Below are 26,121 nucleotides of genomic sequence, written 5' to 3'. Positions count from 1 at the left end.
TGTGTTGAGCCCGGATTTGAGCTGAGATGTTCTGCCAGTGCATTTCGGCTCCGATGGGAGGGTCAAAAGAGGGACAGAAATTCTAGGAAGAGCCCTAACTCGTGACATTCAGAAACTGGGATCAAAAGAACCAGCCCCTGATTGGAATTACATGGTGCAGGCTGCTAGGAGCGTTCATCTTGTTTACTTGTTGTTTTCTCTGTGGATAAGGTAATGAGAGGAGTTTTCAGTGACAGCAGTGAAGATGAGCTATATCAAATGCCACTACACATAAATGCATCCCTTTTTGTTAAGAGTACAATATTTGTCGTGTGCCAGGCATCTCACTTAATTCTTAGCACCACATTCTGAGGAAGTGACGGTCTTCATATATAGATGGAGAAACAGAGAGGTTAAGTAACTTGCCCAATGTTACACAGCTAGGAATTGGCAGACTCAGAACCCAGATCTGCTGTTGGGGCTTTAAGCTTCAGGCCTGACAGGCGGAAGGTGGCCTGCTGTGCCCTAGAACATTGATGACTCACTGCACCATGCGTGGTACACGCCGATGGTGCATGAGGCACACGATGGCGTCCTTGGTGACCAGCACCCCGGGAGCTGGGAATGCCAGTCCTCCACTCGTTGGCTTTCTTGGTGGAGACCGAGCCTGGCTCGTGTGTTTTCTGGGAAGAGCTGAGCCTGGGGTGAGGTGGAGCGATGGAGCAGGAGCCTTCTTTCTCTCTGAAGGCGGAGGGAGGGCTCATGGTGAAGGAGAGAGGGTACCTCATGCATGCCAGATAAAGGGGAAAACAGCAGCACACCCCTGGCCGATTCAGCTGACAGGAAGCAGCTGCCGAAGGAGGAATGGCAGCGCGAGGGCAGAGTGGCACCGCCCCGCTCTGGAGGGTGGAAGGTGTGAGCTGACAGTGGATGGAAAAACACGAGGGGGATGTGGCTTTGGGTCATTAGCCTACCGAGGATGCGCTGGAGGAATCACAGCTGTTGTGGCTGACTCAGGAGAACCCGGGACGTTTCAGATGGCATCGTGGTGAGGGTCTGTGCAGGGCTGGGCCTGTGGGTCCAGATGCTTCCTGCCCCCTCTGAACTGGGGCACCCTCCCTCCTCCCTGCTGCTCCGGCTTAGTGAACCAAAGAGATGCCCGCCAGGGGGGCAGGGGGCTGCCCATCATCATCGCCACGGGAGCAGCATTGATGGGCTGGGGGGGCCCACCATGTACAAGACACTCGGCCAGTGGCTGCAGAGGAGACCCAGAACGTGATGAGATGGAGACCCTGCTAACAAAGAATCAAGTTGGGAGATCAAAAATAGACATTACACAGCAACAGAACAGAAGGAACCAGAACAAAACAGAAACTGTCAGAGTCGAAATTTGAACCTGCCATTTGGCCTCTTAGGTTGCTCTGCTGAGCTGTCTGTCAACTTCAAGCATGACAAGTTCAAGGTGACCCGCTGTGCCTCAGGTATTTGTGACTCACTGTGTACCTTTGACATCCCTGGAACCCGTAGACATGGGCGTCGCTGGTGCCCACCACCCAGAGGCGGGAAACAGAAACCTAAGGCAGATTCTGGGGCCGGCCAGAGCAGTGATGGAATTCCCTTTTTCTCTCCAAAAACTCTCCATCCAATACCGGCCATCTGTGGCCTCGGGGGAGGCCCACTGGAATTACTCAAGTTGGGCTCAGTGACGACTCAGCGATGGTTTATTTCGAATCTGTTGGAAGCAGAGTGAGTTGGGGTCCCTGCCCCCAAAGAACTCTCAGTCCCTCGGCTTGGAGGATGGGATAGGCTGCTGGGAAGGAGTGAAATCATCCCTTTGAACCACTGACCCCAGTGTGACCTCCAGGAATCGTGTCTGGAACCTCTGCTGTTGCCTGGATAGAAAATGCTTCTTGCTTTCCACTGAAGGTTGTCATGGAAGGAGCCCAAGCGAACGATGTAAGAGCACTGAGGACAGAGCCAGTGAAAGCTCTGTGTTCATTTTTCTCATGAGAACAGGCCAGCGGCCACTTCCAAAGAGCATAAGTTATAGAGTGCAGTTTAGAACAATGTTGAGGTTGTCTTGCTTACTCTGAATCACATCCAGCTGCAGGCATTTGTTACAGATGGTTGCTAACACTTAGTGGGAAATACCTGCTCTCCATCAATAATCAATAATGTTCCTGGCCTAGAAGAAGTATCAAGTGTAATGTTATCCAGACACAGGCTCTGGTCCCAGCTCTGTCATTCCCCGGGCATGTGACTTTATGTTTTCTGCATCAGTTTCTCAAAGTGTTTCTGAGGATCCTGGGTTGGGGGTGGACGAGGGGCTTGTTAGAAATGGAGACCCTTGGCCCCTACCCTGCTGTAATGGGGACTGGCGGATGGGAGGGCCGAGTTCCTTGGTTGGCTCTTTGCTGGCGGCAGGTTCTTAATCACCATCTCCGAACACTGACTGAGCACCTGCTACCTGTCGGGCATAGTTTTACATGCAGTAGAACTTTCTAGAGACCGTTCTCCATTTTAGGCTCGGGAAGATTTCGGGAATTCCAGGTCACCTCTCACATCCCTAGCAGGTGCCCATTTGCTTCTGGCAAGTCTGACTCAGGATCCATGGGAGGGAGCGTGTTGCGGGAGGTTAAGCCCCCCTTGGTCTTTCCCACTTTCCATTCGGGCAGCTGTGTGTTTGGTCTACACAGCTGTGTGCTGTAGGCAGTGTTACCCCTCTGCCTCGTGGTTATGTTGGAAAGAGACCCATCTTTGATTTTGCCATGTGGGTCACTGAAGTCACCTGTTAGTCATGGGAACAGGGAGGAGTGGGAAGGTTCCCCCATGTGTCAGCAGGCCGAGTACCCTGCACGGTGCTCCCCAAACTCCTTGGCTCGGGTCCCCCAGGGGAGGGGGAGGGGCAGAGCTCAGCATCTTCTGCCGGGACGGTCAGGTCTCTTTGAGGTCTCTTGTCCTTACTTGAAAAATTCATGGGAACTTTTCATTCCATTCAGTAGTGTCCCGGTGATTGTCTGAATATGAAAGCTTTTATTCCCAGGAGGCTACCATATGCCTGGTGTGTGTGTGTGTGGTGGGGGGTGCAGGCACGGGACCTCACATTCTGTTCAGGATTGACCATGGGCAGCAAGAGAGCCATTGCGCTCTTTCTACATATTTATTTCGAGTCTTGCTTATTCTGGAAAGGATGAGAGGTGGCTGCAGTATGTCGTTTAAAAGTTACCGTGTATTTAAATGGGCAAAAGAACGTGGAATAAGCCTCCTCTGTTATGGCGCAATTCATTACAGTTTTTTAAAAGCTAAAGCATCCTATAAGAAGCCTCGCTTCCTCTTGACCCTTTGGGATCTTGCTGCGAGGCAGGGTGGTTGCACTTTGGGCCACCCCTGACACCCCTGTCTGTTGTGGCATCAGGGCCTCCCCGGGCTGAGCCAGGGGAGTCCCCAGCCTTCAGTCCTTCTGTGCCCACGTCTCGCCTGGCACTGCTTTAGGCGTAAGCAGTAGTCAGGCTAGAAGAATGGTCCTATGGGACTCGCGTGGAGCTTGCTTGGCAGTGCCGTCCACAGAGGGCTGATCGGGCAGACGTTACACCCCGACCAACCGGGGGATCAGGTGAGGGTGCTTGGGGTGGTCAGCCTTCCTTCCCCCTTAGGGCAGGTTCCAGCGGGAGGGTGTACAGACACAGATGCGCAGGAAGGCTATGGGGCACTTTGACCCTCTGTGTTCTTCCTGATCTAACGTGGCTCTTTGTGTGGGTATCTGTGCTGAATGTGGCCGAGACGTTTCTCTTCTGCACGGGCTTCCTTGGTTCAAACAGGAGGCGAGGCGGCCCGCGCAGGGCACTGCTGATGGGCAGTTAGCAGGGCCTCTGGTTTGCTCCTGGTTTGGCTTAAGGATAGCCCTTTGCCTGCAATTTCAGAAGTTTCCACGTCAATCTGTGGTGCGGTGTCCTGAGGGTTTTCCCTTTAGAAATAACACGTGTTTGCATCTCGGGCATTTCTACAACCAAATTCAGACCAGAGACAAGGTTGCTTTCCCACACACGGCAGCCCCCCTGCCTGGGACGATGCCCCACAGCTTCTGTGAGCTGGGCCTGGCTTCCTGCTCAGGAAACAAAACCCCGATGGGCGTCTGGAATTACCAAGGTGATTTAACGATAGGAACTTCTGAAAGAACTAACCCTCAGCGTAAAACTCAGTCCAGATGAGGTCAGAAACCTGACCCCCTGGGTACCTCTCGGGGTGTACCCGCTCACTACCAAGCTTCCAGAATGCCTAAGGAGGCACGTGCTTCAGCTCGGATGCTGGCAGGGGTCTGGGGGGGGGAAGGCGGAGGGGGGATGTGTGTGTGCAGAACCCCCGTGTGACGGGCACACGTGCACAGAGATTCAGATCAGAGGGCCTCAGATGACTAAACCGTAAACTCTAGCGGGAGCCACAGTATCTGACGTTATAAAATCTCACCCAAGTGCATTTCTGATCTACTTGAGGTTTTTCATATCGGGGCAGCCGATAGGAGGTTTACTGTGAGTGACAGCCAGAGGATGAAGCCAGGTCCTGAGGTCTGAGGTACCCCTCTCGCTCTTCCCCAGCACTGCTCTGGTCTCCTATGTCGGGGGCCACCTCTGTCTCCCTGCAGCCCCCAGAGGGCCTGGGAGGCATTGGCTCCGTCCCCGGCTGTCAGCTGTCACCTCTGAATCACCGCAGGCTGCGCTCTGTGGGAGGTGGAGAGCTCAGCAGTGGCCTTGCACAGCGGAGAGGGAAGTGCTGCTTTGCGGGGGTGATGTGGGTGCGACAGCACGTGTGCTCCTGGAAGGGGCGCGTGCGCTGTTGCTCACTGCAGGGAACCAGTGGGTAGCATGGAAATGTCTTCTCTTGGTTTCTTTTTGGTTGGTTTTATTTTTATTTATTTATTTATTTTTTGGATTAGGATTTTTATTTTTATTTTTTTTAACATCTTTATTGGAGTATAGTTGCTTTACAATGGTGTGTTAGTTTCTGCTTTATAACAAAGTGAATCAGTTATACATATACATATGTTCCCATATCTCTTCCCTCTTGCATCTCCCTCCCACCCTCCCTATCCCACCCCTCTAGGTGGTCACAAAGCACCGAGCTGATCTCCCTATGCTATGCAGCTGCTTCCCACTAGCTATCTATTTTACATTTGGTAGTGTATATATGTCCATGCCACTCTCTCACTTTGTCACAGCTTACCCTTCCCCCTCCCCATATCCTCAGGTCCATTCTCTAGTAGGTCTGTGTCTTTATTCCCGTCTTGCCCCTAGGTTCTTCATGACCTTTTTTTAGATTCCATATATATGTGTTAGCATACGGTATTTGTTTTTCTCTTTCTGACTTACTTCACTCTGTATGACAGACTCTAGGTCCATCCACCTCACTACAGATAACTCAATTTCGTTTCTTTTTATGGCTGAGTGATATTCCATTTGTATATATGTGCCACATCTTTATCCATTCATCTGTTGATGGACACTTAGGTTGCTGCCATGTCCTGGTTATTGTAAATAGAGCTGCAATGAACATTGTGGTACATGACTCTTTTTGAATTATGGTTTTCTCAGGGTATATGCCCAGTAGTGGGATTGCTGGGTCGTATGGTAGTTCTATTTTTAGTTTTTTAAGGAACCTCCATACTGTTCTCCATAGTGGCTGTACCAATTTACATTCCCACCAACAGTGCAAGAGGGTTCCCTTTTCTCCACACCTTCTCCAGCATTTATTGTTTCTAGATTTTTTTGATGATGGCCATTCTGACCGGTGTGAGATGATATCTCATTGTAGTTTTGATTTGCATTTCTCTAATGATTAATGATGTTGAGCATTCTTCCATGTGTTTGTTGGCAATCTGTATATCTTCTTTGGAGAAATGTCTATTTAGGTCTTCTGTCCATTTTTGGATTGGGTTGTTTGTTTTTTTAAAAGAAGTAGTCACTGAAAGGCCAGGAAGTAGGATTAGGGGATGTGCCCGTGAGCAAGAAGCCCCGCCAGCATCTCTCGCTCTCCGGTCCCACAAGCATGCGTCACTGTGTCAGTCACTTTATTACTGCAGGACTATCCCTGAGAAGGAGACATCAGCCTTGCTGACTCCAGCCTCCTCCTTTTATTAGCTTGATGGGCTTCTATTAGTTTCCTGAGCCTGCCCTAACACGGTACCACCAACTGGGCGTCTTAAACAACAGAAATTAATTTTCTCACAGTCCTGGAGGCGGGAAGGCTGAGATTAAGGTGTCGGCAGGGCTGGTTCCTTCTGGGGCCCGGGAGGGAGGATCCATTCCGGGCCTCTCCCCCAGCTTCCGGGGGGTTGCTGGCCATCCTTGTCATTCCTTGGCTTGTAGAGCATCCCACGTTCAATGGTGTTCTCCCTGCATGTGTGTCTCTGTGTCTAAATGTCCCCCTTTCTACCAGGACAACAGTCATGTTGGACTAGGGCCCATTCAATTACCCCATTTTAACCTGATGGTCTGCGAAGACCTCCTTTTTTGATAAAGTCACCTTCACAGGTACAGGGGGTTGGGACTTCAACATCTTCTGCTGGGGAGGGGGACACAGTTCAACCCATAAGAGGGGCAGAAGGGGTTTTGTGCTCACCTTACACCAGAGGCCACGGGAGTGTGAGTTACGGGGTCTGATGGCCTGGAATTGAAAGCTGCCACTAAGTAGCTGTGTGTCTTTGGGCAAGTTGTTGCCTTGTTTCCATCCAGTAAATTGGGCAAATTAGAAAAAGATGGTTGACGGATCAAATAACTTAATACACATAAAGTTCTTTAAACAACACATGGCACATTTAGCTCTCACTTATGTAAGTTGCTTCTGCTATTACCTCTATACTATTCACTTGTTTAAAGTTATGAGCCTTTTGTGTTACTGAAGATGCTTTCAAAAGGGTGAATTGAAAGAGTTACGGATGTTAGCACCTGAATTTCTAGATTCATACATCTTCAAATGACGAAGTAATTGTCCCCTCCAGGGAATTTGCTAGGATCCATTGTGCTTTGAATACTGAAAAAAATTCGTCTTTGAAACTAGGTTTATTCACTTAACAAACATTTATTCAAGCCTTGCTGTGCACAGAATACTTTGCTATGTGCTAAGGTGGATTTAAAAAAAAAAAAATGACTAAGGTGCTGTCTCTGGGTTTTCAGGAGTTTGCAGCCAGTGAGAGAGACATAAAGCAAGGCATTCAGGCAGCAACGGACGTCCTGCCTGGAGCTGCACCCGATTAACCCGTGTAATCTGTACAGTCATCTGATGAAGTGGATACAGGGCTACGGTCCCCAGTCCTCCATTCTGGGGGAAAAAGAACAAAACCAAAACCCTCAACTCTGAAAATTGAACTTTTTCCTTGCTTTGGTGCAAACTCATTCGATTACAGTACCTGAGCTGAACTGCTGTGGGGCAATTTGTTGTTTAATTATTTTCCCACATCACGTGAACATTCACACATTTCTCTACAGGAAAGCGTGGGGGTGATATGTAACATCCAGCAGACGCACCATATTACCTTTTTATTTATTTATTTATTTATTTTTATGGCTGTGTTGGGTCTTCGTTTCTGTGTGAGGGCTTTCTCTAGTTGTGGCAAGCGGGGGCCACTCTTCATCGCGGTGCGTGGGCCTCTCACTATCGCGGCCTCTCTTGTTGCGGAGCACAGGCTCCAGACGCGCAGGCTCAGTAATTGTGGCTCATGGGCCTACTTGCTCCACGGCATGTGGGATCCTCCCAGACCAGGGCTCGAACCCGTGTCCCCTGCATTGGCAGGCAGATTCTCAACCACTGCACCACCAGGGAAGCCCCATATTACCTTTTTAAGACCTGGAATCTGGGGCCAGAGATTTTGGAAAAGAGCTGGTGGGCCTGTACAACTAGACATGTTACGGACAAGGAACGCTGCGGTTCAACTGTGTGGTCAGGGCTCAAGCTTCGAAGGGATGGAGTCGGCCTTGAGAGCCACACGGCCTGACTCCAGGGCCCTGAGCTGGGTCACGCTTGATTCTGAGGTGGAGGGTCAGGACTGGGGAAGTGCTGAGGGCTGACGTCTGACCCCATGGGCCCTGCCGTCCCCGGCCCCCATCTCTAGACTCCTTTCGTCTGGAACATTCCCACAGCCTTTCTTTATCATAGTGAAGAAGTGAACTCTGCAAGCTTGGGTCAGCTGTTGCTACCCATGTTCCTTCAGCCTGTGTTGCTTGCAGGTCCCAGAAGCAGCTCCGGGAGCAGGCCTGCAGGGGCCAGGCTGGGTGAGGTGTGCTTCGGGTACATGGTGTCTCCTGGAGCCCCAGACGGAGCTGTGGCTCAGCCTTGGGGAGGGGTCCAACCAAGGGCGTAGGAACCAGGGAGCTTTCTTGTTTCCCATCGGAGCTGCTTTCTGTACCGTTGACTTTTCCTGTTTCCCAATCTGCACGTTAGAAAGCAGCTGCCGCCACCCAAACCTGCCTTTATTCCTCGTCCATTTAAGACAGTAGGCAGGCAGAGCTAGTCTCTTCAATCCTACTCACATCCCCACGTGTGTGCTTCCCTTCTGTGTGTGAGAATGAAGAATGGGGGAGGTGGGGTCTGTTTAAGAAAACACAGCACGTAGGTGCCCTCCCTCCAGGCGGATTTGATCTGGGATTATTATCAGCGACGTTGGGGGACCATCCCCCTGACCTTGGTCCTTACTGCTCGGGTCTCATACCGTCTGTTCTGTTGCTGATTCGCATTTCTGCTGCTTTGGGATGACAGTCCCGCCCGTTTGCTTGGGGCCAAGGGGAGCTGCTTGGCCTTGGCCACCCTTGACCCCCAAGCTCCTGGCTTCAAATTGAGCGGCCTCTGGAGCTGTCACACCACCACTGCTTGGAGGGCTTTGCTGATGAAGTCTCAAGACACCTGCCGGCGGGCCCCATGTTGATGTGGGTGCCCTGGGCTTGAGCTGCGTGCTCCGTGGCCTCTTGTTCACCAGGACTGAACTGCTAGGCACCCCTCCCAGACCTCACCAGGCCTGGTCACACAACCAGGCCGCTCCCTGGGCTCAGGCCTCCACATCGCCCATCTGTTTCTCACCTTGTAGGTCCATGGGTCATGGCTGAGGGCCATGGATCAGGGCCGGCTCAGTGTCAGAGGTCGGGAGAGTCTGGCAGAGGAAGAAAGGCTTTCAAATGCAGACTTATTCTGGGCAAGTCACTTACCCTCCCTAAGGGTCTCTTTCCTCATCTGGATCCTGAGGGGAATGAACCAATGTTCTTTTAGGGCCCTTCTCGTTCTGAGAAATTCTGTGATGTCCATCAGGGACTCTGGCAGGAGTTGCCAAGGCTGCACAAAGAACGGACATCACAGCTGATGGAGAGGAAGGCATGCGCGTGGAAGCGGGCTAGCCCTCAGGTGAGAGCCATGCTAACGCCAAGGCTGGCAGGAGGAGCCCGGGCAGCTGTGGTCTGGGATTCACGTACCTCGGCCTGAGTCTCAGTTTACTCACTACGCAGGCCTGAGTCTGCTCGGCTTAGAAAGGCCGGCTCGCAAGGCTGACCCTTGGCCAGTGTCTGGGAGCTTGACTGGTAAACAGTTCCCTACGCTGATAAAACTTTCCCTAAGGAATAATCGTGGTGCACTGTGCCTGTTTGTGCAAACAGTATGGTTTGTACTGAACACCAGCTTTCCTTCTGGGAGTCTGGAATGTTGGCACGTGCCAGGCAGAGGGTGCCCCTGTGGCCAGCCTCCAGTAAAACCCTGGGCACTGAGCCTCTGATGGGTTTCCCTGCCTGTGGTCACCGTTCGCTGCTGGAGGAATTAAGTGCATCCTGTGACACTCCACAGGGAGAGGACTCTTGGAAACTTGTGCCCAGTTCCCCCAGACTTCACCCTATGTGCCTTTTCTTTTTGCTGGTTTTGCTTCGTATTCGTTCACTGTAGCTGTGGGTATAACTATGTGCTGAGTTCTGGGAATCTTCCTACCAATTCACCTCTTTCCAAGCCTGGGGGCGGCCTTGGGGACCTCCATACTCATGGACTTTAAAGTGACTGAAAACAAGTAGAGACAAGCCCGACACTGCAGTGTAGCCCCCAGTGCTAACTCATGGCACACCGGTTCCGGGTTCCTCTACCTGCTCTAAGAGGAGCTTCAGCTTAGTTAAAATCTGTAAATATTGCCTCCTTAGCGCTAAGGTCCCCTCCAGCCACACGGAGAATCCAGATGTTGCACTGTCCATTGAGAGGCCAGATCATGCGTGGTCCAGGTGTAAAACATCAGCCAGGACCTCTTGGCTCAGCTTGACATTCCAGGATAAGGAGGGAATTTTCTGAAACAGGATTTGGCTGGCATGCCGGCTTATCAGGGCAACTCTGGCAGCAAGATTCTTCATCAGATGAGGTTATAGATTCTCTAGAGCCAAGTCAGGAAAGCCAGTTAGTCTGATATGTTAGGGAAAATTCATGGATGGGGGAAAGATCATTGGAGAGGAAATGCAAGGTCTTAACCTTAGCATATTTACACTGTTTATGTGAACTTTGAATAGAAACCACATTGCTTTTCCTGAACGCTTTAGGAAAGCATTCTGTTTAGAGTAGAGTTCTGTTCTGGGGAAGTCAAGTCTTGCACTCTTAATGGCAAGAACTGTGAGTCTGTAAGCAAATGGAGGAGAGTATGAACTCTTGTGTTTGGCTGTCATATCTTTCATGGACCGTGAGAACCCAAATCACGGATTTTATTCTCTAAGCAGCTCTCTTTTCTTTTTTTTTTTTTTTTTTTTTTAGCACTTTTCTTTTTTATAGCTACTTTATTTATTTATTTATTTATTTTATTTTTGGCTGTGTTGGGTCTTCGGTTCATGCGAGGGCTTTCTCTAGTTGAGGCAAGTGGGGGCCACTCTTCACCGCGGTGCGGGGACCGCTCTTCATCGCGGTGCGCGGGCCTTTCACTATCGCGGCCCCTCCCGTCGCGGGGCACAGGCTCCAGACGCGCAGGCTCAGTAGTTGTGGCTCTCGGGCCCAGCTGCTCCGTGGCATGTGGGATCTTCCCAGACCAGGGCTCGAACCCGTGTCCCCTGCATTAGCAGGCAGATTCTCAACCACTGCGCCACCAGGGAAGCCCCAGCAGCTCTCTTTTCTGCCTGCAGGTAGCCTGGGTTGCCTGGGTGGTTGAGTATTTGGCTCTCTAAGGGCAGAAGATGACTCTACCACATTTCATATTCCAGCATTTAAAATTAGCCCCTGCTTCAGGGATGCTTTTGGCCTGGTCTCTAGAGGCAGAGTTGGAAGTCAGCAGCTGTAGGAACAGAGCATCTCAGGAGGTGCTCCAGGCCTCCACCCACTGGAGCGTGGTGGCTAGAAGCATAGCTGTCAGAAGCAGTACTTAGAGTCTGTAAATCCCCTGGCAGCGCAGTGGGGTGAGACACTGACTTTACCCGCATGTGGCGTAAGCACGTTTCTCCTTATCCTTAGACGAGCGGATTCAAGGCATTGAATCATGCAAAAAGCAAATGACATGCGAGGAGTAGGCAGATCTTCTGCTCCTCTTGGCTTTGGTGAGGAAGTCTGAGTGTTGCTATGGCATTTGGAAACTTTCATTTTCTTTTCAAAATTGTTCACATGATCCCTATTTGGTGGAAGACCAATAAGAACACCCTTTCCTTGGGGCTAAAATGACAAAATGACAAAAAAGGCAACTGTGGTGTCATCTCCTTTGAGCAGAGAACACGCTATGCCACGTGCCTGACAGGGCTGGGGATGGGCACCGGGGAGACCAGCCTTCTCCTCCCCCTTCCAGGGCTTCCCTTTGGGCTGGGTAAGGGGGCAGCCCTGCAGCTGCTACCATTACCTGGGAGGAATGATTGATGGGCGCTTGCAAAGCAAAAGTATAAATGAATGGAAAATACCTGTGTACATGAGCACATTTCCCTTACATAGGATGGCTTGTAGCCAGAGTCAGGCGTGGCCAACTAGAGATGTTATTAATAAAGAGGTTTTCGAAGGAATCGTTAAAGCCAGATGTTTATTCAGAACCATCTCCTTTTTCCTGCCAGGCCAGCTGGCTCTAATCCCTTCCCTGGCTCTGTTCAGGGCACCACGAGGCCCCCCAGGCTCACACACCTGAGACTTGGAGGTCATTCTAGCTGTCCCTCTCCCCCATCCCCACAAATCCTACCAAGCACCCCAGATTTTACCCCCTCTCCTCCTCATTGCTGCCTGTGCTGCCCCAGTGCAGGCCCTCAGCATCATCTTTTTCCCCGAGTTTTTATTTGGAATTCATTTCAAGCTTACAGAAAGGTTGTGAGAATGATAGTGCAAAGAAGAGCATCGACCCTTCACCCAGATTCACCGACTGTTAACATTTACCCCTTTTGTGTTCTCTTGCTTGTGCTCTCTTTCTCTCTGCACAGACACCCACCCCTCTCATCTTTTTTTTAACCATTTGAGGATAAGTTGCATACATCATGGCCCTTAACTTCCTAAATATTTCAGTGTGTATTTCCTAAGAACTGGGGTGTTCTCTTATGTAACCACAATACATTTATCAACTTCAGTGACTTTAAGTATTGATACCATGCTTTAATCTACCTTCCATATTCCAGTTCTGCCAGCTGACCTGATAATGTCTTCTATGGCATTTCCTCCTCTACGCAGGATCCAGTCTAGGGTCAGGCACTGTATTGGGTGGTCATGTCTCTTTAGCCAATGTCAATGCCAATGTCTGGAACATGGTCAGGCCTTTCTTTTATGATATGATATTTTAGAAGAATATGGTTTCTTCTTCTTCTTTTTTTTTTTAAAATAGAATGTCCCTCATTTGAGGTTTATCTGGGTCTCCTCATGGTTAAATTCAGGTTACACATTCTCAGCAGGATCACGTCTGGAGACGCATGATGCCCATCTGCCCAGCATTGGCGATGTTAGTTTTGATCACCTGGTAAAGGCATGCCCGATTTCTCTTGTGTGCGTGACTGCTTTTTTCCACTGCAACTGAGAAGTGATCTGGGGGAGACTCTTGAAGACCATTTGGCTCACCATCAGCATTTCTCCCGGGATCCCGCATCCATCAATGGTGTGGACCTCATCCAGTCTGTGTTATCATGGCTGCAAAATGATGATTTTTCTGACTCCAGCATTACTGTCATCTTTTGCCTGGATCAATGAAATAGACAGACGCCCTCCTGACGGGCAGCCCCGCCTTTATTCTCACTCATTCACCCCTTGTCTGTTCTGGTTCCATCACTGCCATGTGTAAGTGCTTCCAGTGGCTTCTCTCACCCTCAGGGTAATCCTCAAGCCCTCCTTAGCCCTCTGTACCGCTTCCTCTTCACCTCCACCTCACTCGCCTTTTCCTTTATCATCTAGGAGTACTCAGCTTGTGATGTTGCCTCAAATGTGTGCTGGGTTATTACTCTTATTTGCTTTCTTGACCAGAATGCCTTTTTCCTGATGACTTTGACGGGCAAACCCCTATGCACTCTTCAAAACCCAGCTGGGTTTCCCCTCTGGGAGGCCTTCTCGTACACCTTCCCCTTCTCCTCCAAGGCTCAGGTAAGTTTCTCTCCTCTGGGCTCTGTCATAGCACTTACCACAGTGCTCTCCCATCCACTCTCCATCACCCCCCAAACCTGATTCCTCAGATCTTATTTATTTTTGGAGTCTCAGAGCCATAGTCAGTACCTGACATGGAGGAGGCACTTCATAAGTGTGTCTTGTAATATAACGAATCTTTAGGATAGGGTTGGAGCATTTCTCAAACATACTGGACCAGAGGATTCCTCCTTTCTCTTTTATATATATATATATATATACACACACACACACACACACACACACACACACATACATATATATATCTGCACATATATTAAATATATTTTATTTTTTAAAGCACTTTATTGACTTATGACTAACATGTAAAAATCTATAATATTTAATGTATACAACTCGATGAGTTTGGGGATAACTATATACCTGTGGAAGGATTCTCTTTTTGCAGAGCATTTTTAAAAGCTGGTGTTCCATAAAACCCCCAATACTTCAGAATGTGACCTTATTTGGAAATAGGGTCACCCAGTTAAAATGAGGTCATTCAGTGGCCCCTAATCTAGTATGACTGGTGTCCTTATGAAAAGAGGAACTTTGGAAACACGTACACAGGGAGAGCATCATATGAGATAAAGGCAGAGATTGGGGGGATATATCTATAAGCCGAGGAAGGCCAGCAGTTGCCCACAAACCCCCAGAAGCCCAGGGAGAGGCAGGGGACAGATCCTCTGTCACGGCCCTCAGAAGGAACCAGCTTCGTTAATATCTTGGTCTCTGACTTCCAGCCTCCAGAACCGTGAGACAGTACACTTCTGTCATTTGAGTCACCCCAGTGTGTAGTCCTTTGTGGTGGCAACCCTAGCAAACGCGTATACCCTCCAACCTGAATCTTTGATCTTTTGTAGTGATGGTGAAAGAGTGGTTTACTTTAACATCCAGGAAGGCATAGAAGTTCCAAAAGCATCCCTTAAACACTCCCTTTCTGATTAGCAAATTTTTGCCAAAAAAACTTTGACACCTAGTGTGGGTGGACCCAGAATTTGGGATGCCACCTCTGCTTTGGGCCCCTAGGAGGTAGGAGTCTGGTGAGGATAAGGGCTGGTCAAAAGAGGAAAAGCTCAAATGTGTGCCTCCAGCCTCTAAAAGCCCTTTTCACCATCAGCAGACCGGTGAGTGGGATCATGTTGGCCTCTTCCTCTTTCTTAGGACCCCCAGTCCTTGCAAGGCTTGCTGTAACTGGCTGCCACCTGCAGAGCTGTGTTTGGGGGAGTGCAGCCTGCACATGTGATTCACGGCCAGTCTCAGGGGCGTGTGTGCTGACACTGCTTGAGAACGTCACTCTGGGATTAACAGGTGGCCACAACAGGCCTGGTTTGACTGTCACTCACTCTCTCCCAGCTTCGTCCTCCTCCTCTCCTGGGGCTGTGCCCCCAGACTCTTCCTTTTGAGCGGTTTTTCCAGAAGGATGGTCCTCCCCACACTGTTGCCTCCAATTTAGAGATCAAGGCTGCGAGGTGATATAACTAATCACCCTACCAGTGGTCCTCAGAGTTCTAACAAATACAGCCTCTATTTTGATGCTTTAGCCTCTTTCTCCTGGGGTGGCCTGGGAGTGCTGGTTTTTAGGATTCAATTTTGGGAGTCATAGGTGAATAGATCTGTGTTTGGAGGTTTTAAAGATGATTTGACATAAATCCTGTTTAATGATATGGATACTTCAAAAGCCTGTCCCCTGCTGTGTCACAGTCCCCAGAGCTGTGGCTTCGTTAACTTTCCGTTCTTGGCCTCATTATTATGCTAGGAATGGGGCTGTGCTTGGTAGCAAAGTGGGCAAAGTGGGAGGTTCAAACTCCAGCATGGTGGCTTGTGGTCCCCTCTCCCTCTGCTAGTCTTTTTTGGTCTGCCAGCAATTGAACAGACATTCTCCAACCTTCCCTCTGCCACCCTGTACATTTCTTTTAGTCAAGGCTGCCATACTTGGCTGGGTCCTTGGCGTGATGCTGTATTAAGAGATCAGACCTCACTGTGGTGTCCAGCCCGAGAGGCTTAGAATGGCCACAGGATGGACGTGTGGACCGTGCAACCCAGCAGGACGGGCTGTGCCACACGTGGCCTAAGGCTACCGGCCTCTTAAAGATGAGATGTGCACTTTATTACGTTGGTGCATCCTCTGAGCTGCAGCATTAGGATGTCTCGTATTGAGTACATCTCGTGATTTCAGAGGAATAAGGGAGAAAGCTTTCTTTTGAAAGCAAGCTTGTTAGGAAGAACAGAGATGCCGGACCCAGCTGTCATTCCTGCTGGTTCTGTGGGCGGAGGAATCTTCTCTCCGCTTCAGACTGTGGTTTTGAGAGGATAGAATCCAGGCATTGCCAAAGGACAAGATCTGCTGTCTTTGCCTCTGAAAAATGTCAAGCAAGTGTTTGTTTTCCTAAATCATTTGCATTCTATGGTTAATCTGATAGGAAAGGTGGGTTTGGAGCTGCTTCTTTTAGATTACTATGATCAAATAGGAGATTATGATAAGGCGGTCTTGGATCTCATTGAAATGCATATTAGCTCCTCAATATTCACATATGAATATAAGAAGTGGTGCTCCATGAACATCAGGAAATCTGGCCCTTTATAGAGACAGGAGTTATGAAGCATCCGCAGGCTTGGATGGCTGCCAGCTGTCGCCTTTACCAGAATTCTGCTTCCCTCCCCGATCTTCCTCCACTTCACCTTCTGCCAGAGGCTGAACTGCTTCTTTGCCTGTTTAGTGCCCTCGCTGTGTGCATAAGACAGGATGTCACCGCATTACTGGTGATAAACGTGCTGTTCTAGGAGGACTGTTACTTGTATTATTAATTTAGTTACCTTTTGGGGGGTTCACTCAATAATCAGAGTGATTTTTATAGTGGAGCTAAGAAGATTCAAAGATAAATTCTTTGCACAAAGTATGAAATTGAAGAGATCTCTAAATTCAAGTATTTGCCCCTTTGCCCTTGGGTTAAGTGTGTGTCTGTGGGATGTGTCCATGATGAGAGCTGTGTTTCATTTGAAAGAGACCTATCGTTTGCAGTCATCTCAGATTTGTGGTTTTCCAGGAAGCTTTTCACCAAAAGTCCCACCAGTTCAGAAACAAGGGAGGTCAAAACACGTAGGGATGTGGTGGCAGCACGCCTGTGAGCGGACACAGGAGGAGAGGAGATGCCCGCGCTGGCGCCCGTGGACCTGCAGAGCTGGCCGGGGTCTCGATACATAAGGAAATGAGGGCCCCGAGAGTCTTTAGGTCTTAGGTCGCTTGCCTGAGTTAAAAACCACAGTGGTCGTGAGATAAGCCTCCTGGCTTCTCAGCCCAGTAGAGTCTGTGACACCATGGACTTGGCCGGTTCTCCATGAACAGGGCACAACATGTGAACCCAGGAATGGGCAGTATTGGTCTGGGCTACAGACGCACGCCCGCTCACCTCTCTGTCCTAGGAGCTGACATCAAACGTGTTGCTCTCTAATGTTGAGGGCGCCACTGTGGGCACATTGCGGCCTTCGCCTCTGTAGGGAGGGCTCTGGGAGGAGAACTTAATGCTAAATGCTTATCATGCAATGATACCAACATTGGTTGTCGTGGATCGCAATGGTCTGATTACTTTCTGATTAGCTGATGCAGTAATCAGTGTCCTGGGCCAAACCATATTCTTTTTATTCCTGTCCATCTGAAAACCCAAAGGTTTGCAGTGGTTCCCGTCTGTCACATGGGGAGGAGCCGTAGAGAGGAGAAAAGAGGAGAGAGTGTTTCAAGAGCAGGGCAGACATACACCCGGGCCATTTCGACAAAGCTGAAGCTTTTTTGGAAGATAACAACATAAGCACTTATTTTAAAGTATTTAAAGGGCTCTTTATTTCTTAAAACGAACCAGGGCTGTTTGGGTAATAACCCAAGGACTATTTACATAGAAGGCTGTTCTCTGATTTAATAGGAAACAGATCTGGTTTTGATTTTTGAAAACATTTGTTGGTAAAATTGCTGCCAGGAGACCAAGCCAGTCCGGGGATGGGAGGAAGTCTGAGCTCTTGGTTTTCTAGAAATGAGGAGAGCTGCCCAGGGGCAGCTCTGAGAGCAGACGTCGAAGACTGATTGAATACAGTCCAGGAGGTGGGCACGGTTCACAGAGAACTCGTGCTAACCCTTCAATTGAAAGACCTGAAACGGCATGGAAGACCTGGACAGCCTGGAATGGTGGAGTTGGTCTTGTTTGGATTTCCTGTAACGATTATTACTGATTGCCAGCACCTAATGGTCTTCATTTCACCATGGAGTGTCGTCTAGGTAAGCAGTTAGGATTGCAGGCTCTGGAATTGGAGAGACTTGGGTTCGTATCCTGCCTCCTCTGCTTACTCACCCTGGTGCTGTGGTTCTCAATCTTGACTGCACGTTCGAATCGCCCAGGGAGCTCTTAAAACTCTGGATGCGCAGGCTGCATCCTAGAGCAGGTGTATCAGCATCTCTGGGAGTGGAAAACAGGCACGGGTATTTTTTAAAGTATTCGCCCTCTCCCCCCATCATGGGTAACTGTGTTGAGAACCACGGCTCAAGTAAGACCTTGGAGAAGTTTACTAGCTCAGTAGCTGTGTTTCCTTGCCTGTGAAGTGGGGATAACGTTATCTAACATATATGGTTCCTGGGAAGATAAAAAGAGAGAACACACGCAAGCCAGGTGCTGAGCCCAGCGCCCAGAACGTAGTCAGAGCTCAGTAAAGGACGGCCTACATCACTAGCTCAGCTGTTCTCCTTGCAAAGAGAACTCTTGAAATGCAGCTGTGACACTTCTCACATCCACAAAGGAAGGCTCGGATGACAGGTCTTGCACTTATTTGAGACAGACAGACAGGCGTGCTCTAAGCTGGCGCTGGCAGCCGAGGACTGTTGAGCGTCGGAGCCCCTCCGGGTTAGGTCTGCACAGCGTGGCCGTGCTGCTGTGGTCTCACTTTCTCAGACCTGCAGGCACCCCAAATCCATTGGAAACCACAGAAACACATGCTCTTCTTTTATCCTCAGTTGTTTACGCTCTCCTCTCCTCTGCCTTGGCATTGCGATGGCTGCTTAAAAACCAATCCTGCGATGTGTTTGACCAGCAGCAGTCTCCAGAAAGCCAAATGTGAGGAAAGTTTGGGTCCTGTATCTCAAATCTTCTGCCTGGCACATCTGGAACAGTTACTTCCCAAGTACTGGGACTGCAGGGATGGATGTCTCTAGAAGTCAAGAATCCAAATCAGTCTCTGTTTCTGTGATGTTGTTCTCACTCACTGATAGAAAATCACATCTACTTGTGTGATGTACTTATTTCTACTTAAGTAGAAATTCCATCTACTTATGGAATATTAATCTGCGTCTTTATCACCTCCGTAAGTATTAATTATAAAATTAATACATCATGTCTGGGTTAATTCTGCTCTCAGAACATGACCAGCTCCTGCCTTCACCTTAGTACTGGCTCCGACACAGATTCACTGGTTCAGGGGGTTTGACTGGCACCTGCGTGGTGCTGGGGTGTGTATGGGGTGCTGCGGAGCCGAGGGCTCCCTCGGCAAGTGAAATAGAGGGGACCACACGTCAGTGAGGCCACGAGGAGTGTGGAGAGCGTGGGCTTCAGGCCTCAGGAAGTCTGGGTAAGGATCCTAGGTCAGAACTGGGCCACCGAGACTCAGTTTCTTCATCTGTAAAATGGTGACCGTGGTGCCCATATTGCAGGACGGCAGGTGATACAGATTAGAAACTATATGAATTATATATGTCAGGCCCATAATAAATGCTCAGTAGTGTAGGCAAATCTATTAATATTATATATAATAAATATTTCATATATTTTGTTCTAATATAATTAATATATTACTCATTGCAACAAGTCATACATGTTTTTACATTTAAATTTATTATTTCCTATTCATTTTTGAGAAGGTGTAATTTTATATTCATAGGTGGCACTGAATTTTCTCAGAGGCTTGTGAGCTGGTCTCGGGTGGTTACAAGATGCAGTAAAAGCCCATGTGTGATTGCAAGCGGTTTTCCTTGGGAAGGTTATTGCATCCTAGTTCCTCAACATTTTCGCTGCCTCGCCTTCGTGTTGAAATGAGCTTTCTTTTCTGCCCCTCCTTATGGAAACACTATGTGTGCAGTTTCTTTATCCCGGGCTTTAATGGAACAGGCACAACGTTGGGCGGGGGTGGGGAGGTGCAAGGGTGTCCAGCACTGGGAGGTCAGTACTGCATCTACAAAATTCCACTTTGGATGGAGGTGAAAGCTCAACTCATGCCCTTTGAGTTGATAGCCCATCAATATTTTCCTGATTTACAGATGGAGAAAATAAAGCCACAGAATGGTGATGTGCCCAGCAATTCAGCAATGGTAAAGTTAAAAACATGCCCACCCTTCACCCCTACAATTCCACTTCTGGGGATTTATTTAGCTATATTAGCATAATTATTTATTGCAGCATTATAATATTGAATAACTAGAAACAGCCTAGAAAGTTACTTTAAGGAACTTTTTTTGTACCTGCTAATAACTCAAGAAGTGAGGGGTGGGGGGGAGGGGTAGCGACCAGCATTCCAGGCAGAGGGAACAGCATGTGCAAAGGTAACTTTCTCATGATGCAAGGAGAAGATTTATAGCACCCTTAGCACAACCATCGTTTTACAAATCAAAATTACATTCTCCAAGGGCCATCTGTTCCTCTATGTGCAAGTTTAGTCCTTGGTTTTCTTTACCAGCACTGTCCTCCCAGGTAGGTAAATAGAGATTGGAGCCCAAGGCTGCAGGCCCCCAGCCCCTTAGATGAACGGGGAGGGTGGTCATGAGTGTAGCACAGCACGTGCTTGGAGGTGCCCCAGAGAGAAAGCCCTAGAAAGGGGCAGCTCTGAGGTTGCCCTGGGGGGTGTTTGGTCGGAGACGTGTGCCCCTCCCTCAGGATGTGTGCGTTTATACAGTGACCTTTTGCTGTTACGGGGGGCCTGTTGAAGTGAATCAGATGCTGGTGAACGTGCGGCAAATCCTCCAGGCCTCTGGGTTTCCGGCCACACTTTGCCTTGTCTGTTTGCTTCTGGTGCTTCTGATGCACACTGGCCTCCAGCTTGCTCTTCCGAGAACCCACCGCACTTCCCTCCGCCCCGTCTTAAGGAATGCCGTCCCGCTCCGTCTGCCTAGCTGATTCCCACTGGTCTTTTAAGGTTTGGCTTGAACATCGCCTCTCTGGAGGATGCTGACTTCTCCCTTTTCTCCCCCAAGCTGAGTTGGGCATTGGACTCCTGTGTTTCCATGGGGCCCTGCACTTGCCCTGTGCGATTCTGTGAGGCCGGCTGCCTGTGACTTCCATGCTCTCCCAGGACGTGGTACTTCTCAGGGCTGCATATGCTTCCTCTTGGCGTTCAAGGCCTGGAGTGGCCGTACAAGAAGGCTCCAAGGGTGCTTGTTGAGTGAATGGTCCGCAGACAAGCAGCTTTAGGAACCAGAGCAGCTGATGCTCTGCGGGCTGGAGGGACCCGTACGACTCTAAGGGAGGCATCTCTTCTCTGCTGACCCTCGAGGGAGGGTGAGAAGGAAGCCACAGGCACCTGGGTGAAGGCGGTGGAAACGCACTGAAGAGAGAGAGAAGGTGATGTGCGGTGGAGCTGGGGGGAGAGAAGTGTAGGCATGGTGTGAAAACTCCCCTGTGGGCTTCCCTCCGTGGAGACCCTCCAGCAGGTCAGCCCAGGTCTCTGACTGGGGGAGATTTCGTCCCCAGGGAACATTTGGCAGTGTCTGGGGACAGTTTTGGTTGTCCCAGCTGGGGAGGTTGACTAGTTAAGTGGACCGTGGCTTAGCCACATGTTGATTACGTGGACTCGGGCCAGGTGAGTAAGTGTTAAATGTTTCTAGTTAACTTGTCCATCTGACCAGTGCTGTTGTACAGGGGGTGTTTTATGACCAGAGATCCTGAGAGGAAGTGGGTTTGGGGGCACATGGCTGCTTTGTTCATTGAAGCTTTCTGCCTCTCTCATTATGAGGACCCAGGTTTGGTGGGATTAATGGTTGAGGGTGGGATGAGGGAGATGCATAGGAGGCACAGTCTGCAAATCCTCTGTGCTGCCCACTCCCGAAACAACCATGGCCGCTCGGTCCCATCGTGCACAGGCCTTTGACAGGAGTGGATGCACAAGGGGAACTGTGTAGGAGGGTGTCCTGATAAGAGGAAGGCGCTATGGACAGCCTGTTGTGCCCCACCAGAATTCTTATGTTGAAGCCCTAACCGCCATTGTGATGGTATTTGGAGGTGGGCCCTTTGGGAGGTAATCAGGTTGAGATAGGCCATTAGGGTGGGGCCCCATGATGGGATTAGTGCCCTTCAAAGAAGAGACAGGAGAGGGATGATCTCTCTCCCCTATGTGAGGATGTAGGGAGAAAGCGGCCATCTACAAACCACGAAGAGAGGCCTCACCAGGAACCCAAGCATGCTGGCACCCTGATCTCAGACTTTCAGCCTCCAGAACTGTGAGAAAATAAATGTTTGTCATTTAAGCTACCCAGTGTATGGTTTCTTGTAGTAGCAGCCCAAACTGACAGAAGGTGAAAGGACTGGATGGGGACACTTTATGACCCTGCCTTCCCTGAGTTTCCCTTTGGCAGAAGTGTCATTGTGGACATGGAAATAGGAGTTCTGCCTTGTCTCCCTCATCTGTTTTCTTCCCAAGATTCTTATTTCTTTTGGACAACATTCAGCCAGGATGAAACCTGGTTACCCGTTGTGTGGCGCTGGCTGTCTTCTGTTTCTGGACTGATCATTGTGGTTGCATCTGTAGCTTGCTGTTTTGACACTGGCTGCTCAGGGTGGGTTCTGAAGCCATCGGGTGTGCAGGGGGGCTTGGCTGGGGCTGAGTCAGTGAGGGGTGAGGAGGCTTTCTTCCTTAAGCTACGTTAAGAGAGCAGAGAGAGGGTGCTACTGGGGGAAACAACTTTTGTCTTGGTGATTGTGAATATTGAGTGTGGAGAGAGCTGCTCTTTCCGTGAAATCTGCTCTTGGAAGCACAGATTCTGAATAATCAACTATTTCTGGCAAGCTCTGGGCTTTGAAGGCAGGCAAAAGGGAGGCGGAACCTGGGGGAAAGGAGTTTGATTAGAGGTTCTTAGCTGGCGACGTTCCATACTTGGTGGCAACCTCGGAACGAAACATAAATGGTCATTCAAGTTTGTATTGAGATGCTGGGTTATTGCTTGGGGATGTTCCCCATTATTAATGATATGCTTTATTCTTAAGATGCAGTTTGCATATTGCTACTTAGAGTAGGGTCGTATGGAGAAAAGAGTGACTGCAGGGTCTTCTGGTACCACCAGAAAAGTGCCACCGAGCTTTGTGGTTAAAAGGCATGTGGCCCTACTGGTGTGGGTGGGAATTGCCTGGAAGGAGTGCTCTTTCTGCGTAGGACTGGGATTCAGGGAGTCTGGAGTTGAGGCTGGGCAGGTCCATTCGCCATGTGGTTTAGAGGTCTGGCAGCCCACGAGAAGGCAGGAGATGAGGTTAGGGCATGTGACTTTAAAGAAAGAGCACAGAGGACATGAAAGTCTGAACAAGCAACGTGAAAGTGCAGCTGTTCAAGGTGGGGTTGGACCGTGCTCTTCTTGAGTCATAGGAGGATGTGAGCAGAAATGTGGAAAGAAAAGTAGGTCTGGCTAAGGGAACTTGGAAAAACTGCTTCAAGTTTCTGAGCCTCAGTTTCCTTTTCCTTGGCTAGACTGGTGAAGATTGGAAACCATGACCAAATAGCCTCACCACAGAGTTTGGTCCTCCCACCATTGTCACCACCGTCACCACCCCTGGGAACTGAAGGTGTCAGTTCCCTTCTCCAGCTCACTTTCCTTCATGGAGTAGTTTTTCACACAGTGATTCAAAACAAGCAGTGCAAAACCCAACTGCCCCAGTTCAGTCCCAACTCCATCACTTAGCGGTTTGACCTTAGGCAAATGTCTTAGCCTCTTTCTCTATGCTTCAGCTTCCTTAAGTATATAAGTTGGGTTGTGAATATTAAACAGGTAAAGCGTATACAAGGTTTTAGCACAATGACCAGAAGTTAAGGTTTGAAAAAGTTGGAAATTGAGACTCCTTAGGGTGGGGGTATCCTGATGGGAGGGAGGGGTCCTGCTGGAGAGGCAGGAGAAGGTGGGAGGGTGGCGTTTGGTAGCCATCCTGGAAGGAGGAGGTGGAGGTGGGGCGAGCACTCCTGAGACTGGCAAGTGCCCCTGGTTTCCGCCGTCTGGAGGTTGTGCTGGAGGCTGCAAGGCTGATGGGCACAAGGACCACTCCTTCCCCACCTGCTGCCCCATCAATCCTGCAGCAGGTGGGCTCCAAGAGCTCCTTTCATTTCCTCTCATTACTGGTGTCCTCTCTATTGTTCACCGTTTGCCAGTCTCCTTGGGAGCCCTGTATAGGAGCATTGGGAATATGGATAACAATGCAGATAACAACTTGGCAAATCCCTTCCCTATGCTTGTTCTTGAAGGTCACCATCCCATACTGTGGTTCCCATTCCTTTCAGAATAAACTTATTTTGGTCTGTTACTAAATCCCAGACAGGGCTGTTGGAGTGTGGTGGGCTGGAAAGAGGACCAGGCTGCTGACTGGGGTATTGGGATTTTGGTCCCAACCTGGCTATGTATTAGCTCCGTAAATTTGTGTTTTCTGGAATCCGATTTCTCATCTGTAGAAGGAGGGTTTGGGTTGGATGATTTTTCAAGCCAACTCTAAACTCTAATAAGTTGTATGAGTTCTTGAAAGCTTGCCTTTTATGACAGAGCTTCTCCAGGAAGCAGCCTTCTCTGTTGCATCTCCCCATGGAAAGGTCAGCTCTTCTTCCTCGTCTCCCCTTGCCTTACTGTTGCCCTGAGCAGGATTGAGAATTCATCTGTTGTCTGGGGTCAGGGACCTCACTTGTTCTCTCTCTGTTCAATAGGAATGATAATGAGGTGGGCTCTCCCAGGGTTGCTGGGAAGACTGAATGAATGAATATGTCCAGCATCGTACCAGGCTCCGTAAATATTTGTAGAGTAAATAAGTGAATGAATGAATATAAAGTGAGTGATGGTCTAGTTCAGTGTTTCCCAAACTTTTTTGATGTGAGATAGATGTAGGAGCTACATTTTATATTGCAACTCAATGATTCTGCTTCTCTGTTGCTGCATAATGAGTCACCCCAAAATCTAGCAGCTTGAAACAATAGCAGTCATATATTTAGCTCTTGAATCTCTAATTTGGGCAGGGTTGGTAGGGAAGCTCATCTCTGCTCTACACTGATCATCTGGGTGGCTCTAAAGATGGGGAGAGGCTGGAGTCGGCTGAAGGCTCATTTGCTCATTTGTCTGGTAACTGACATGGCTCTTCACTGGGATCTCAGCTGGGCTGTCGGCACAAACACCTGTGTGCAGCTTGGGCTTCCTCACAGCATGGTGGCTGAATTCCAAAAGTGAGCATCCAGAGAGAGCGTGAGTCATCTGGAAGCCGTATCGCCTTTTATAATCAACCCTTGGAAGTCACATAGCGTCACTTCCACTGCATTTTTTTTTTTTTCTCATTGCGCCAGTTACAAAAACTAACCCAAATCTAAGGGAAGGGTCATAGATTCTACCTCTTCATCAGGAAGTGACAAGATTCTAGAGGAATATGTGAGATCATAAATACTGCAGTCACGTTTGAAAAATACAATTTGCCACACCAATATATACATGGCTGTGTATATCTAATATAGGTATAATAGCATATTCATATAGTAACATGTGTATTACATACATATAATACATGAATATATAAAATGAATGAACTTATTACACAGGATAACACTCTATTTTCTGTTCTATTCGTTTAAGAAAGATGCTCTTTACCAACCCACTCAGTCAATTTCACGGCACACTATTGTGTTGTGCCCTGGTCTGGTTCTTCCAGAAACTCCTGGGCAGAGAGCTGTTTCTAAGAAGCCCAGTGTCTGAGTTATGCCCAGGGTCCCGAGGCACCACCAAAGTTTCTGGCCAAGCTTTTTGTATCAGCAGTACCTGAGTGACTCCAAGATCTTGACCAGCAGGAAACACATACTTTTCTGCCTGCGAGGACCATGGAACTCACCCCTGAGAGTCTCTGAAATCTTCCTCCTTTGAATCAAATAGGCAGTGGGGCAGTTTTTGAAACAGCAACAACTGGCGGAATGTCCTGGCTGATGGTATGTGAAGGAACCAGCTCCCGAAGGTAGCCACGCTTTCGTGTTGGGGCCACTCAGCCCTTTGACGGTGCCGTGCGCGGCGCGCGGGGACCACCTCTGTCCTGCAGCCTGTTGTGTCGCTTCCCGGCCCGGGCAGCCGAGGCCGGTGACTGGGAGGTGGGGTGTGTCTGGCCGGAGCCTTGCATCCTGCGTGGAGGTACCTCTGCCTTTCTCTCTTTCCTGGAATGAACAGATCCCCCACCCGCCTTGATTTCTTCTGGGTCTTTCTCTGCGTTTCGTTTGTGAGGCAGCCGGGAGCACACCTTTGTAGGTTCATGGCTGGGCTTATGTTGTTAGGATCTTGCCTGGGTTTCTAGCGAGCTAGCATCCCATGTTCAGGCACTTTGGTACTAATTAAGAGACTTATTTCCACTT

The 26,121-nt window shown here is 49.3% G+C and overlaps 1 protein-coding gene across 3 annotated transcripts in view; it reads left to right on the top strand.

Annotated features, from left to right (window-relative positions):
- Positions 1–26,121, top strand: part of GFOD1 (Gfo/Idh/MocA-like oxidoreductase domain containing 1) — a 103,174-nt gene that overhangs the window by 23,435 nt on the left and 53,618 nt on the right. Inside the window, exon 1 of one of the 3 annotated variants that reach the window (XM_059937950.1) lies at positions 1,836–1,935. The exons of the other annotated variants lie outside the window; for them this stretch is intronic. The gene's annotated coding sequence lies outside the window, so the exon portion shown is untranslated. Of the gene's footprint in view, positions 1–1,835; positions 1,936–26,121 lie in introns of those variants that run through there. 3 annotated transcript variants of the gene reach the window in all.

This window comes from Balaenoptera ricei, chromosome 11 (assembly GCF_028023285.1).
Source record: "Balaenoptera ricei isolate mBalRic1 chromosome 11, mBalRic1.hap2, whole genome shotgun sequence".
In the NCBI taxonomy this organism is placed as follows: Eukaryota; Metazoa; Chordata; class Mammalia; order Artiodactyla; family Balaenopteridae; genus Balaenoptera; species Balaenoptera ricei.
The sequence above is the reverse complement of the archived record's forward strand: the minus strand, read 5'-3'. Positions and strand labels throughout refer to the sequence as shown.